The sequence below is a fragment of the Sus scrofa genome, chromosome 9, assembly GCF_054392235.1.
Source record: "Sus scrofa isolate SSC_HxYL_T2T_F1_AM1 chromosome 9, Sscrofa_HxYL_maternal_Yorkshire_Landrace_v2.0, whole genome shotgun sequence".
In the NCBI taxonomy this organism is placed as follows: Eukaryota; Metazoa; Chordata; class Mammalia; order Artiodactyla; family Suidae; genus Sus; species Sus scrofa.
This window is the reverse complement of record NC_139391.1, coordinates 71,561,151-71,578,177: the sequence shown is the minus strand read 5'-3', so window position 1 is coordinate 71,578,177 and position 17,027 is coordinate 71,561,151. Positions and strand designations below refer to the sequence as shown.

The 17,027-nt window shown below is 42.1% G+C and overlaps 1 protein-coding gene across 38 annotated transcripts in view; it reads right to left on the bottom strand.

Annotated features, from left to right (window-relative positions):
* Window positions 1–17,027, bottom strand: part of SRGAP2 (SLIT-ROBO Rho GTPase activating protein 2) — a 279,310-nt gene that overhangs the window by 205,864 nt on the left and 56,419 nt on the right. The gene's annotated exons all lie outside the window — the stretch shown is intronic.

Genomic DNA, 17,027 nt, shown 5'->3' with positions numbered 1-17,027 from the left:
GACCAAGAATTCGAATCCAAGCCACAGCTGCAACCCACACCACAACTGCGGCCCCTCCAGGTCCTTAACCCACTAGGCCACAGCAGGAACTCCAGGTCCTCAACCCACCGTGCCACAGCAGGAACTCCTAAGAACATTCTCGTACATGTCTTTCAGTCATCCTGCTAATTTCAGTCTTTCTGGATCCTTTTGTTTTAGGTATGTCTCTCGTATACAGCAAAGAGTTGTATTTTGCTTGAGAGCCAAACTGCAAATGTTTTTCTTTCATTTAGATGAATTTCAGCTCATTTATATTTTTATATCACTGACATATTCAGTCTCAACCCTGTCACACTGTTTATTATTTTTACTTACTATCATGCTGTATTCATTTTACAGCCTTTTTTTTCTATCTCAGAGAGGAGGTACTTTTGTTCTAGTGCTTATCTTCATATTAATACCTTCTTTAATGTTCAGAACCTTCCTTTCTCCTTACTTAATCTCCTACTATTTGGCTTGTCAGCTTTTTTTTATATTACTCAATGAATTTTATTATTACATTTATAGCTGTACAATGATCACCACAACCAAATTATAGCATTTTCATCTCAAACCCCCAGCGCATTGCCCCCAACGCCCCAACCTGTCTCATTTGGAAACCAGAAGTTTTTCAAAGTCTGTGAGTCAGTATCTGTTCTGCAAAGTTCATTGTGTCCTTTTTTTTAGATGCCACATATAAGGGACAGCATATGATGTTGGTGTCTCACTGTCTGACTGACTTCACTTAGCATGATAATTTCTAGGTCCATCCATGTTGCTGCAAATGCCGTTATTTCTTTCCTTTTAATGGCTGAGTAATATTCCATTGTGTCTATGTACCCCATCTTCTTGATCCACTCCTCTGTCGATGGACATTTAGGTTGTTTCCACGTCTTGGCTCTTGCATATAGTGCTGCGATGAACACTGGAGTTGGCTTGTCAGCTTTAATGAACCCTTGGACTCATATCTATTAACTTTGTGACAATCATACTGTCTTTTACACATCCCTTCTCCCCTTCTCCTCCTTTTTATTTGCTTTATTTCTATTTGTCAGAGTATATATATATATATATAGTTTATATACATTATTCTTTTATTCTCTTATTTATACCTTTGCTTTTGTCTATCTTAAATTATACTCCATGAACACTTTGAAAATACCAATCCATTTTTTTTCTGACTTCCTTTTTTTTGTTTTCTTCCTTTTCCCAATGGAAAATTAGCTGTCAGTCCTATTGAATAGGTCTTTTTTCCTTTGGTTGCTCTTAAGATTTTCTTTTTGTGATTTAGCAATTGTACTCCTGAGTATATACTCAAATAAAACTACTAATTAAATTGAAAAACTATTAATTAATTAAAAAAGATACATACACCCCTATGTTCACAGCAGCAGTATTCACAACAGCCAAGACATGGAAACAACCTAAATATCCGTCAACAGATGATGGATAAAGAAGATGTCATATGTATATATATATATTTTTTTTTTTTGGTCTTTTTGCCATTTCTTGGGCTGCTCCCGCGGCACATGGAGGTTCCCAGGCTAGGGGTCTAATCAGAGCTACTGCTGCTGGCCTATGCCAGAGGCCGCAACAATGAGGGATCTGAGCCATGTCTGCAACCTACACCATAGCTCATGGCAACACCGGATCCTTAAGCCACTGAGCAAGCCCAGGGATCGAACCCGCAACCTCATGGCTCCTAGTTGGATTCGTCTCCCCTATGCCAAGATGGGAATTCCTATACACACACACACACACACACACACACGATGGAATACTACTCTGTCATAAAAATAATGAAATAATGCCGTTTGCAGCAACATGGATGGACCTAGAGATTATCAGGTTAAGAGATGTAAGTGAGGAAGAGAAAGAGAAATGCCATATCATATCACTTATATTTGGAATCTAAAATACAACACATATCTATGAAACAGAAACAAACTTACATGCAAAGACAACAGACTTGTGGTTGCCAGGGAGGGGTGGGTGGAGGATGAAGGAGTGGGCGTTTGGGATTTGCAGATGTAAACTAGTATATAAAGGATAGATAAACAACAAGGTCCTACTATATAGCACAGGAAACTATATTCAATAACCTATGATAAATTATAATGGAAAAGAATATATATATACACATATATATATCTGAGTCACTATGCTATACAGTGGAAAGTAACACAACATTCTAAATTAACTATACTTCAATACATTTTTTTTTAAGATTTTCTTTTGTCTTTGTTTCTTAGGCAGGTTTACTATGATGTGCCAGAAGTATGGTTTTCTTAATTTATGCTGCATGCTTCATAGAACTTCTTAAATCTATAGTTAGAATATTTTGTAGTTTTGGGAAACAACACAGAATTCTCTCTTTAAATATTGCTTTTATCCTGGTCTCTCTGTCCTCTCCTTCTGGGCCTCCACCTGCTAGTGCTTTAGATATTTCTATGTGTGATTCCTCATATCTCTAGTACTCTTTTTTATATTAAAAAATAATTTTGGCCTCCATGTTTCCTTTAGATATTTTCTTCTAATATATCACTAGTTTACTGATTTTTTTTCAACTATATGAGACCCATTCAATACATTCTTACTTTCACTTGTTACACTCTTTAGTTTGTAACTGTCATTTTATCCAGGTTATAGCTTTCAGATCTCTGCCAAAATTAATCAAATTTTTTTTCTTATTCTTAAGCATATTTTCATAGCTACTTTTTCCCCCCATTTTTTCTTTTTTGGCCACCCTGTGGCATATGGAAGTTCCCAGGCCAGGGGTTGACTCAGAGCTGCAGCTGCAGCCTAAGCCACAGCCACAGCAACACCAGATCCAAGCCACATCTGTGATCTATGCTGCAGCTAGCAGCAATGCCAGATCCTTAATCCATTGAAAGAGGCCAATGATTGAACCCACATCCTCACATTGGGACAACATTGGGTCCTTAACCCCCTGAGCCACAAGAGAAACTCCCAAAGCTACTTTTTAATCCATGTCTGATGGTTCCATTAATCTGGATCTTCTGTGGCTCTGTTTCTATCATCTATTATTTCTCTTGTTTTCAAATCATATCCTCGTATCACCTCATATACCTGCTTATTTTTATTGTTTACTGAATATTCTATATGAAAAAATTTTAGGCAGTCAGAGGGTATGGAGCTGAGCCTCAGTCCCTGAGAGGGCTTCTAGAAAGTTCATGCTTAATCCTAAAATTTAGCCCTTCAGAGTATCAACACCAAGCTCAGGATATTTACTAGAGCCCACTCTCCTTGGCATGTTCTGAGTACGTTTTTTTACCCTAGCCCTAGAAGTTAAATTTCTAGTAGATTTCCAGCCTTCCAGCTGTATCTTCCAGGTGCCCCTAAGAGAAAAGTTCCCCCAGTGCTACTCTCTTGAGTTTTCCTGTTCTCCAGGATCTTGATCCCATAATGTCTTAACTGCTTTGTTGTCTCTCCACAATTTCAAACATATTTTTAAAATTTTGTCTTATTTGTTGGCTGGCCTATGTGGAATTACCTCGTCCATAATATGCAGAAGCACTCCTATGAAGAAGCCTGGAGGCAGGAAGTGCACAGCTAGTAAAGTACCTTAATGACGTCATCAGAGATTCAGGGCTCCACCTGTTCTTCTTTAGTGAATTAGCATAGTACTTTGTGTCATAACATGGCAACCGAACTTCCAGGCATCACATCATGTTTCAGGCAATAAAAAACATGGAGCATGGGTCATGCCAGACAGTTCTATTTCCCTTTCCATATATTCTTTAATATGTAAGAATTTTTTTGGGGGGGGATTGCTCTATTCATAAAAAATCACCTTCTCTTTTGCAACAGGAAACTATGGAAAAGTCACATCACTTCTCTAAGCCTCTTCTGTCATATAAGTGACTTGCACTAGAAGATCTCTAGGCTCCTTCCAGCTCAAACATTCTTTGATTCTATTAACTCACTTATCTTCTTCTTATTAGGATAAAAGTAGGGAAAATTAGGAGAATTCAGCTATTGAGGAGATAAGAGCTGGAGTCTGAAGATACAGAATGTCCAGAGCTTTATTTTAAGGTCTCATTTTAAGTTAAAGCAATATACTAAATCCTAGATTTAAAAATTAGGTTGCAGGAGTTCCCGTCGTGGCGCAGTGGTTAACGAATCCGACTAGGAACCATGAGGTTTTGGGCTCGGTCCCTGCCCTTGCTCAGTGTGTTAACGATCCGGCGTTGCCGTGAGCTGTGGTGTAGGTTGCAGACGCGGCTCGGATCCCGCGTTGCTGTGGCTCTGGCGTAGGCCGGTGCCTCCAGCTCCGATTCAACCCCTAGCCTGGGAACCTCCATATGCCGCGGGAGCGGCCCAAGAAATAGCAACAACAACAACAACAAAAGACAAAAAGACCAAAAAAAAAAAAAAAAAAAAAATTAGGTTGCAGAGAAGGAAACATGTTCACTTTATGAAAAATAATTCTAATCTTCCAGCTTGTCTTCACATGACGTTTTCCTAATACCTTTAAATTATTATTTGATTTATAGTAACTCAATTTGCACACAACTTTCAAAAACATCTGTAAGTTCATTTTGATCATGCTCAGGGACTCTTATTTTATTATTATTTTCCTGAAACAGACCAACACTCCTTGGCTTGCGTACCACCGACAATATCAGACATTCCTTCCATTTCGGTATTTCTCTGACCATCCTTCTATGACTTTAGGAGCAATTTTCAGAGTGCTTCTCAAGCCCAACCCAAAAGTTCAGCTATCAATGAGCATTCAAAGGAAATATCTTGAAACTCCCAACTTGAATTTTTATCTATTTACTTCTTTAGAGGTGAACTGTTGAGAGATTCCATATATTTGGTTAAAAGAAATATGAAAGGATTCCTTATTTTTCTCCACCCTTCCTCACATTCCTCATAACCATCCTTCCCGCCAAAAGGGGGTATAATTTGCTTACATTGTGCCAAATATTTCAGCTTTATTTTCACCATGGAAAAAGCATTAAACTCAGCTGAATTATTCATGAGACCCTAGGTAACATGATAGTTGTTTTTGGCCTTAGGCTTCAATACTTTCAATCTTGCAACTCATTTTAGGGTTTCTCAATGGGGCTAACAAGGGACTTTGCTATACACATCATTAAATTGTTGGCATGTGTTCCTGGCACAGAAATTTACACTAGATCAACATACCCATATATTCGCAAGGATGCAGGGCAGTTCTTACTTTTATCCATTTTTCCTACTTCCCTGAAGTTTCACCCAGATGGGATTTTCAGGGTATGTGCCAACATGAGATGAGTGAAATATTCAAGATGGAAAAAAATGACTGGGCTCCAGCTTAGAGATGCTCAGTCTACCTCTGAGGATGGTCACAAGACTACTTTGACTGATGAGGGACAAACATCACCATGCACAGCCGTCTGGATTCCTTCTTATGAAGGCTGCAAAAGCATTTTTCTGAAGTTGCTCACAGCATTCAGCAGTTCACACTCTCCTAATGCCCAAAGTCTTCTAATGAGTCGGATTTCCTTTTAACTATCATGTAAACATGTCTCCTGTCCTATTGGTTTGTCCCTAAGAAGAGGGAGAAAACAAAAGCAGATGAAGCTCTCCCTCCCCCATTTCAACTCCCAACCACCACTTTTCGCACTTCTTCACCCCAAAACAAAATAGGTATTGCCCACTCCTGCACCAAGAGATCTCTTCCAGTCTTATGGTCACACAAAATAAATCACTGCCAGTTGGCAATGAAACAAAGGTCCCTCAACAACTAGACCTAAACTCGATCTCTATGATTCTTTCAGAAAAATTGTAACAAGTCTCAAAATTTTCATTGGGGACAGTTACGGAAATTTTAAGTAACTATTTCAACATCCTAAGTTCTTCCAAAATTACATTAGATGTGATATAAGGATTATGCAATGAATCCATTTCTGTTCTACTTCTTGTCAGGATAAGAGCTAGGCTGACACTAAGACTGGACCAGTGTCCACCAAGCAATCAAATGTTGGGACAGTCTGACCGCTCAAGATGGGTGCTCTCTGCGAGGGACTTAACACATAAACAAAACTCAAATTTCATCTCCCAGTAAACCCAGTGAGATATTAATGTGTTCTCAAAGATGAAAAGCAAACTGATATCGCTATTGGCTATTCATTTTGGAATATACCAGCTACTTAACTTTGTCACAATGGTGTCAAGCAATATGACACATTTCTTTCTTACCTACTGTTATCTCTTTTCCAAGGCAAGTAAAACTACTCTGGAAGCAACCAGAGAGATTTCCATTTCCTTCTCGTGACCTCTCCGTGCGCTGGAGACTTGTCTTTCACATGAACTTATTTTGTTTCATAGCAATTATCTCAATTTATAATTACCTTTATTTATTTGTTTTTTATTGTCTGTTTCCCTCACAGAATGTAAACTCCATGAGAGAAGAGGTTTATCTGTCTTGTTCACTATCCCTAATAGTGCCCAGTCTGCTGCAAATATTCAAAAAATATACATTAAGTGAATACTGAAGCAGTGAGGATGGGCTGGGTTCTGCTGTGTAACAAACATCCCTCAAATCTCAGTGGCCTGACACAACAGAAGCTCATTTCTCGCTTATACTCTGTGTCCAACATGATTTAAAAGGGGAGAATATGTCCATCACTGTAGTTCAAGGACGCAGATTGACAGAGGCTCTACCTGGTCACAAACAGAAAAAGAGAACATTGCTTTGTCTCATACTGACAATTACTTCTGCTCAGAAGTGCCACATGTGGCCACATTTTGCTGGCGAAAGCAAGTCACATGGCCACACCTAACTGCAAAGGGAAGAAGAGAAGTGGATATAAGCACTGGAGGCTATGGAGAATTAAACAGCAGATCTAGACTCATGTTGCTATAAGGCGGTTCATTTGCTCCACTCCTCTATGTCTGGGCAAGGTTGCAATTGATTAGAAGAAGGTCAACAGATGCACTGAAGAATCAAACTAACAATGGACATTTCAAACATCATACCAAAAACGCTTTTCAATTCAGTTGTCAAGTGATATTATCAGAAGAGCCTTTATAAAAAGAAAATATATCTTAATTGCCCAATCAAGAGGAAATACCTGTATTCATCACGTCATTTACCTCAGGAACAAACTAAATGATTAAGATGCACTTGGTACTCTTGCTGTCTGTAGGAGAAACCTTCTTAGGAACTGATAACCAAGTGTAAGAAAAGGTGTGTTCAGATTAAAAAAAAAAAATACTCACTGAAATTCCATTCATATATTTATTTATTATCCAAGGAATGCCTGTGGAAAAAAGCAAGAAACTAGCAGCAGCATTTAGACCCACAGAGACACACACACACACACACACACACACACACACGCACACACACATCCATTACCGCAGAAAGCCCGCACACCATTCTGACCCAGGTATAGAACTTTCTCTAGAAGCCTGTCTCTTGGTATTTCCTGCTGATATAGGGCATGATTTCATTCCTGTTAGACGGGCCTTTTTTATCTCCACCAGTCAGACTTTCATAGAGAGATAACCTCCAGTCACAACTCTCTCCAAATGAATTCCCAAGTTGCCATGGTAACTAACACCTTCCTCCCAACTGTCAATATGTTTCCCAACCTTAAAGGCAGTCCTTTTGATTTACTGCCAGAAGTACCAGTCTCCTCAGCCAAGAGAAAGCACCTTCCTTCTCTCCAAATCTACAAAGGAGCCCCTTTAGAAGATTCTCTGCTAATAACAGCAGCAGCCCCCCACCTATTATCTCATTTAATCATTAAAAAAAAAAAAGATTCTGCAGAGTAGATATCATTCTCTTATTTTATACATTAAAAGGATCATAAATGAAAGGTTATATAATTTGGCCATACAACACTGTAAGTCAACTACACTCCAATAAAAATTTTAAAAAAATTTTTTTTAATTATATAATGTGGTCAAGGGGGAAAGTAGGATTTGAGGAGCTCAGAGGGGCATCCTTACCTGTCCGGCTCTCTCAGCCCTCCCCCTGATCCTTTTTCCAAAAGGACTTTCTACATTCCAAGCCAGTTTAGTCTGCTTAAATAGGAACACAACAGTACTCCAAAGCCAATGGCACTTTACAGTGGGTTACTGCTAATGAAACCCTGAAAAAGAAAAGACCTCATTCTCCTGTCTCCTGTGCTCCAAGGGCTTCAGGTGTGGAGGGACCAGATAATGGGTGTTAAGCCTTTTGTCCTGAGAAGGAAGGTACAAGATCCATACCACCCCAGATGTTAAGGCATCCACGCTGTGACACAGATGCCAAGGAATGTCCATAAGTGTGGACCTGCAGCCAAGTCTCCTGGATTTGCTTCCCCTGGTTCCTCTGAAAGCCCCTCTCCCCCATGTGATCCCCATCCCCACACTTCTCCCCTACACACAAACTGAAGGACACACAAAGCAAGCACTGTACTTACTTCTTAACTGATCCATCCCCTCCCCCATGCCCGACACACAGGCAGACTATGTTAGCCTCGTAAATAAGAACGGAACACTTACCTTGCCACAGTTATTTTTCCAGTACGCCTTTTTTTTAACCACTCACCTGGCAGAAACTGTTATTCCCCTGGCCAGCAGCTATTTGTAAAACTGGTCTGCCTCCTTCTTCTCATACCAAAGACACTAATTCTTTAGTAGGAAGGGGTCTATTCTAAAGAAGACAATTAGCAAGTCACCTAGAATCTCCACCCACTCTACAGAGTCACACAAACAAAGAGAATTAACTCAATTTGTTGTCTATAATAAACAGGACGCTCTACCCACCACAGAGCCCCAGAGGTTGGTAAAGTATGACTCATTCCAAACAGGAATGGCTACAGTGGCCCAGTTCCCTATTTTGTAATGTGATGTGCTAAAATTCAAAAGGCGCTCCTCCCCCACCCCCATCTTTCCTCGCATACTTCTGCATATCAATCCATTAACCATCCGAGGTGTAATTTATCTTATTCACTATTATCCTTTTAAATTGCTCTACAGCTGCCATGGCAGTAATTGCAGTGATCAGTGATTCAGACTTCTTGAGCAAAGGGCCTTAAGTAGGTTTCCTTATTAAAATTTCCAAAGGTTTTATTATGAAAATAAACCCGAAATGGAGGAGTAGGCTGCCAAGGGGCAGTCATACGAACGATTCTTCAGTTAGGAAGGGATGTCGGTCCCATCAGCAATATTTCACTCATGAATATAGGTAACTGGGAATTTATCAGCCAATCAAACCAACGAGCATTCTAAGAATGAAGAACAACAATCTCATTTTAAGTAGCACATGTAGTGCTACAAAAACCTCTAAATAGCTGTCTTTGTTCACTGAGGTATTGCTTGTAACAACAAAGACTGGAAACAACACCAAGTGTCCATTTGTAAGGGACCTTCTGTAAACTAAAAAGCAGCTACCCACACAATGGAGTACTATGCAGCTCTGATAAAAGAATGAGGAAGCTCCTTCTGTATCAACACAACACCCCACCCAAGACTTACATTTAAGTACAGAAAGAAAGTTACAGAACAGATTATATAACATGCTTCCTTTTGTATAAGAGAATCAGGGGTGGGGGAGAAGACTATATATTCCTACTTGCTTGTATTTACTCCAAGAAATACTAGACAGATACATAAGAGCTATCAAACGTCATATAATTGAGGGCAGACAGTTTACTGTGCAGATCAGAACTGAGATGAGAGTAATTTTTCTCAACATATATGCTTAAAAATAATTGTCCATGTTCTTAATGTACATTTAAAACCTATTTCAGTTGGTAGTAGGGGTTAGGAGTCTCTATTTTCTCAACTTTGGGGACCAAGTGACCAAGCGTCAGATTTCTAACCTGAGCCTGCTAGAAGTCACTAACCTCAGGACAGTAATAATTTTTTTCTTTTTTTGTCTTTTCTAGGGCTGCCCCCGCAGCATATGGAGGTTCTCAGACTAGGGGTCTAATCAGAGCTGTGGCCGCCAGCCCACACCACAGCCACAGCAACACCAGATCCGAGCCGCATCTGCGACCTACGCCACAGCTCACAGCAACACCAGATCCTTAACTCACTAAGCAAGGCCAGTGATCGAACCCACAACCTCATGGTTCCTAGTGGGATTCATTAACCCCTGAGCCACGACGGGAACTCCTCAGGACAGTAATAATTTAGGTAAGAGGAGTAACAAGACTTGACTGTCCCGTTAGAGAAGGAGAAACTGATCAAACATGAGGACCCATAAAATTTGAACATTGTACTTAAGGCTGGTGAACTCAGCTTTTTAAAAATGTGCAAACAGCAGAAATGTGACACTGTGTTAAAAACGGCGGGGATGGGGGGAAGAAAAGGGTCGAGAGTGGCCCTCTGCCTTCCTTTACAATCTTGATTTTCTTCTTAAGTTTTCATAATGGACTTTCAGGAACAGGGGAGATTTACCTCCAAGTCCAGGATTACAACAATCTCAAGGCCACTTTCAATACAAGGGCTTTTTTATAAATCACTTCTGTGGTTTCCTTTCCCCAGACAAGAACGAAGGGAGAAGGAGAGGGACCGATCAGGGGTTGATCTAGCTTTGTGGGTTAAGAGGATTGGCACCAAAATGAATAACATGCAGCCCATTGTCTAACCCTGGTGTCAGAGAGTTCTTGCTTTAACAAAACTCCTAGGACAACTAAGATATTCCTACCTATCCAGATCCTCAACCAGATAAACACAGACATGAATCAACTGCAGAGTTGCAAGGCTACAGATGTTCCCAGGTTAACAGGGAGTCTGGAAAGGAAGAGCCCCCGGCGCTGCCCTACTCACCCCCTCCGTTAAGAGAAAGAGGTTGGCATCCAGGAGAGCAGGTAAAGTAGGCCCTCATGGGAACCTGCCAGTCTCCATGGGAAAAAAACACTCTATAGGAGTTCCCGTCGTGGCTCAGTGGTTAACGAATCTGACTAGGAACCATGAAGTTGCGGGTTTGATCCCTGGCCTTGCTCAGTGGGTTGAGGATCTGGCGTTGCTGTGAGCTGTGGTGTAGCTTGCAGATGCGGCTTGGATCCCGCATTGCTGTGGCTGTGGTGTAGATCGGCGGCTACAGCTCCGATTAGACCCCTAGCTTGGGAACCTCCATGTGCCTCGGGTGCGGCCCTAGAAAAGACAAACCAAAACAAAACAAAACAAAAAAACACTCTATAGTCACGAGATGACCAGACTAACGACGCACACCGTAGCTCTGCCTGCAATCCAAGTCCATATGGGAAATAAACGCCTTGAGCTCTAGCCCTGCCCTCTTCTCGGGAAAGCCAGTGTTTGCTGATGACTTCAACATCCCTGGCACTACCGGCCCAGCCTCATGCCACAGAGCTCCTGACCTCTTTCAGTGATCTTTTGGACATCTCTCGCTGGATGCCCTGGGGGTCCCATGTCCTTCTCCCTGGTAACATATGCTCTTTCTAGCTCCACTCTTCCTGCCTCAGTTAACGGCGCTGCCAGACACCAAGATACTTAAACTAGAAAGCTGAAGGGCATCCTGTGTCCTTTCTGCCTTGCTCCTGTTTCTGCCCACCTAGTCATCAGGAAGCAGGCTGATTTTTAACTCCCTAAATATCCCTTCATTTTCATTGTCACTGCCTTAATCTGTATCTCATCATTCATTCAACAATATTTCATGAGGATAGATAAGAGGTAGGTGCTTTGAAACAGAAAAAAGGGAGTTCCCGTAATGGCTCAGTGGTTAATGAACCCGACTAGTATCCATGAGGACACGGGTTCCATCCCTGGCCTTGCTCAGTGGGTTAAGGATCCGGCGTTGCCGTGAGCTGTGGTGTAGGTCGCAGATGTGGCTCAGATCCCACGTTGCTGTGGCTATGGTATAGGCTGGTGGCTACAGCTCCGATTCAACTCCTAGCCTGGGAACTTCCATATGCTGCCGGTGCCGCCCCAAAAGACAAAAAAAAAAAGAAAAAAAAAGAATAAAAGGAGATTGGCCCCTGCCTTCTGGTGCTTAACATCTAGCTATTTCCTTCTTTTTTTTTTTTTAATGGCATAGTATTTGCATATAACCTACATGCATTCTCCCTTTTTTTTTTCATTTTTAAAAGTTTTTGAAGTATAGTTGATTTACTAGTTATTTCTTCTCTGAACTATTCAGATATATTCTTTCTCCCACGATTCATTCTCTACATTGCACCCAAAGTGTCTTCTCAAAACTTAGATCATTGGAGTTCCTGCCATGGCTCAGTGGAAATGAATCTGACTAGCATCCATGAGGATGCAGGTTCCATCCTTGGCCTTGCTCAGTGGGCCAGGGATCCTGTGTTGCTGTGGCTGTGGCGCAGGCCAGCAGCTACAGCTCCTATTCAACCCCTAGCCTGGGAACCTCCCCGTAAGCCTTGGGTGTGGTCCTAAGAGACAGAAAGACTAAAAAACAAAAACAAAAACAAAAACCTTAGATCATTGAATTCAGAGGTCATGCTGTTTCTTTTTTTTTTCTTTTCTTCTTCTTTTACGGCCACACCCACGGCATACGGAAGTTCTCAAGCTAGAGGTAGAATCAGAGCTGAAGCCTACGCCACAGCTGCAGCAATGCCAGATCTGAGCTGCATCTGTGACCTACACCGAAGCTTGGGGCAAGAACAGATCCTTAACCCACTGAGGGAGGCCAGGGATTGAACCAGCATCTTTACGGATACTAGTCAGGTTCTTAACACTGAGTCACAACGGGAACTCCAGCAAACTGTTTCTGTAAAGGGCCAGCAAGGAAATATTCAAAGGTTCTGGGCCACACGTCCTCTGTCACAACCACTCAGCTCTGCTCTGGGAATATAACATCAGGCATAGGCAGCTCGTAATCCAATGGGCGGGCCTGATCATGTTCCAATTCCCTTTATTTACAGAAACAGGCAGCAAGCAAGTCAGATTTGACCCATGGACCACAGTTGGCCAATCTCTGACAATTAACTGCCATGCTTCTCACCCACTGGAATGAATCCGAATTTGTCTCCATGGCCCACAAGCCCTCCAACCTCACTTCGGGACCGCCTGCCCTTCCTTCTATGCTCCAGCCGCCCAGATCTCCTTCCTAGCGCTCAAACACTGTGCCAATATGTCCCCATCTCAGGGTCCCTTGCCTGTGTCATTCTTCCCATTGGAACCACTCTTCCCCACATCTTCCTATAGCTGCTTCAGCTCAAATACCACCTCCTTAGAGAAGCCCTCACTAACTACAGCTAATACGTCAGCACCTGCCCCGAGGCCCATTCTAACTCCCATGGCTCTATTTATTTTCTTCAAATTACTTGTCACCATCTGAAAAATATCATTTGTTGCATGTATATTGTCTGTCTACCTGACCTCACACCACCGCTACAATGTGGGCTCCCTGAGGGCAAAGACTGTGACCTGTTTACCCCTAGGTTCCCAGCAGCTAGTACTATGCCTAGCACTAGGTGGGGGGCTCAGTAAACATCCATTGTTTGAACTGTTATTGCCTCCAGCCTCACCTCTTCTCATCACTGGTATCCTCACTGCCATCAGAGATCTTTCTATAATACAAACTGGGGAGTTCCCTGACAGCCTAGTGGTTAAGGATCCGCCATTGTCACTGCTGTGGCTGCACCAGGTTTGATCCCTGACCTGGGAACTCCTACAGGACAAAGGAGCAGCCAAAAGATTAAAATAAGATAAGATAAGATAAATACAAACTGAATCATGTCACTCCCCTGCTTAAAATAATCCCACAGTTCCCCACTGGCTTTAGGGTACAAACCTAGAGTGTGCGGCAAGACGACTTATCATACTTTCTGATACTCTCCCATTAGACTGTGAGCTCAGGTGGCAAGGACCATGTCTTGTTCAACTTTTCATTTCAGGGGCCCAGCAGAGGGCCAGGAACTCTGGAGGTGCTCTGTAAATGCTGCATGAACTCGATCCATCAAAAGGGGCACAGCAGGAGTTCCCATCGTGGTGCAGCAGAAATGACTCTGACTAGGAACCATGGAGGGTTCCATCCCTGGCCTCGCTCAGTGGGTTAAGGATCCGGCGTTGCCGTGAGCTGTGGTGTAGGTCGCAGAAGCAGCTCGGATCCCGCGTTGCTGTGGCTGTGGCGTAGGCCGGCAGCTATAGCTCCAATTAGACCCCTAGCCTGGGAACCTCCACATGCTGTGGGTGCGGCCCTAAAAAGAAAAAAAAAAAAGGGGGGGGTGGGCACAGCAACAAGCACAATGCTAGATTAGAAAGGGGTAACTCAATAAGTACCGATGTAAATCTGCTGAAACAAGACTATGTACAAGACTTTCTTTTTTTTCTTTGTAAACAACCTGGTTATGCTTACGATTCTGAATCTAGCTTTGGATTTTGTCATCTAGATTCTCCCTGGCAGGTAGCCACTCACCATTTTCAAAAAGAATGGTAAGAGGAGGCAGAGAGAGAAATGAAGCAAATCTATCTATGCTCTTTCCTCTGAATAGCTCTGGTAAAAGGGTCAGGAAAGGCGACATAACACCTGGCCTAAAATGCAACTTGGGGAGTCTCCATGAATTCCAAATGTCCACATTCTCTCTGTCACCTATTAGCAAAGAAAACCCAGTGCTGGCTGTTGTGCTGTATAAAATAACCCAAGACATTTGAGGAATTTCTGCAGAACTGTCTTACCAACAGAATGGAAATTGTTATTTCTAGAAGAATTTCCATGAGCCATTTGAAATCCTTCAACATTCATTAAGGCCATGGAGTTGTCACCTAATTCAGTCTGATGGGTGTGAGCACAGAGTCTTTCTAGGGAATACAGACTCGAACACCATTCAGCTGGGAAGTAGGGAGGGAATTTATTACTCAAAATCAAAGGGAAATGAAAAAAAGGCCAACCCAGAATGTTATTACTCTCTTTCTGGTGTGGGGGTGGGTGAGGGGGATTAGGTTTCAGAGTCATTCAGTTCCCCTCAGATGGCCTCTTTACTTAGCATCTAAAAGCTTTGGGTTTTGGGAGCAGCCAGCTAGGTTCTCTTCTGATGTAATAACATCTACTTCAGCAAAGCCATCTCCAGACTCCAGAAAGGATAGGCTATAAATTACTGAGTCTCCCATTCGATATATAATGAAGTGCAAGTTAGTGCAGTCCTGAATGACCACTCCACGTGCTACTCTGAGTTGCTGGAAGCAAATCTGACTGAGGACCGAGCATGCACAAAGCAGGGCTAGATCTGGGATTTTCATTTTGAGCCTAGCTCCTCACTACTCACTTATGGGTCCAATCACAGAACCCCAGTAGGGGATGGGAGGGAACAAGGCTCCTGGTTTTCTCAATCCAAGGTCTGCTTCTCTTCTGCGTTTACCGTCTCCCTGTAAAGAAGCTAAACAAGCTATACTAAAATAGTTAAATGATTATACATATAATCATTATACATAGAACAGCCAGAGATCCACAAAAGTGCATTCAAGACAAGTATACCATGCAAATATCCCTGAGGATAACTGACTTTCCTCTAAAGTTAAGTACAAGTGATCTTTCAGATTTGGGACCATTCAAAATCCCTGTCAAGGATCTGCCAATATGGAAACCAAGACCCGACCATTCAAATGGGCCCCGCTGCCAACCCTCTTTACAAGGCCATCTCCTCATACTGTTCCACTTAACAAAACTATAGCTTATTATTTATCCTCAAATCCCTCTGCCAACAGTTCGGAGCCAGAACATCCTACTTCTTGGCTCAAAGGCAACAGCATAACCTATTAAACGCCATTCTGAGGATGCTGAAACCATGGATTACATACAAGGGGAAAGAAAAAGTTGAGACTAAGTCATCCAGGCACATGCTACTCCAACAACTCTCTAACCACCTCCTCCCGACCCCACCAACAGTGCCTAATCCTAGCTGGGTTGATACTCACCTCATCAGAGAGACCTATAGATGCTCAAACAGAAACAGGAACACCTGAGCTGATTCTTCAGCACCTAGGAAGCAGCAGTAAATCTTTAAAGACCAGATAAGGATTTGATGAGGAAAGGGAGAGCTGAAGATGAATGAAATGCTTGGAACTGGTAGAACACAGAGCCCACGAGGGCAGAAGTTAAGCTGAGCCCAGACAGACTCTAGTTTATAGGGTATAGGGCATGGGCTGGCATGACTATTCTAGCCTGGGATGCTGGCACCAGTGAGAAGAGCTTGGCAGTCCAAGACACAGCATATGTACGGCTCGCAAAATTGAAGGTGATTGAAGCAAAAGTGTCAGAACCCGGGGTAGAGCCTAAGATTCTCAGAGATGAATCCTTACCAGAATAAGGCAGAACCCCATAGTGGGGGACTGTTGATCTGTTGATTTCCAGCAAGAACCTCACACTGGCTACTAGCCGGGGAGCAGCCGGTAGTCCCAGAGGAGGAGGTTGATGGTTGACAAAAGTAATTTAGTCCTACTAAAATTTAATACATTTAGAGCTCAGACTGTGTTCAAGGAATCAAGGCCCCCTGGAGAAATGGCTGATTCTATGTCTGGTGTAGGATATAGAGCCTGGAACATCTTATGCCAGAAAGCAAGGAAGCTATCAAAGGTCACTGGGGTCATGTCAAAAGAACATGGGAATCAATTTAAAGGGATGTCTCCTGACCTAAGATGAGACAATGTGAACCTCCAAAACACTTAATACTGAATGTGATGGCTTGAAGCACATCAATTACATAATAAATCCCTAAGTCCATAATGAGAGTCCAAACAAAACAAACAAAAAAATTGTTGGGTGCCACTGGAGATTACTAAGTCACTCACTCATTATTTTGAAAAGCCATTTTAAAAGGTAGATGGGTTCATTTGTGCCATATATTATTTACTCCAGATGTAAGTGATATCATACAGTATTTGTCTTTCTCTTTCTGACTTACTTCACTATGGTCACTTGTGATGGAGCATGATAATGTGAGAAAAAAGAGTATATACATGTATATGTGACTGGGTTACCTTGCTGTGCAATAGAAAATTGACAGAACACTGTAAACCACCTATAATGGAAAAAATATAAATCATTATAAAAGAAAAAAAAGGTGGATGGGGGTGGGGAA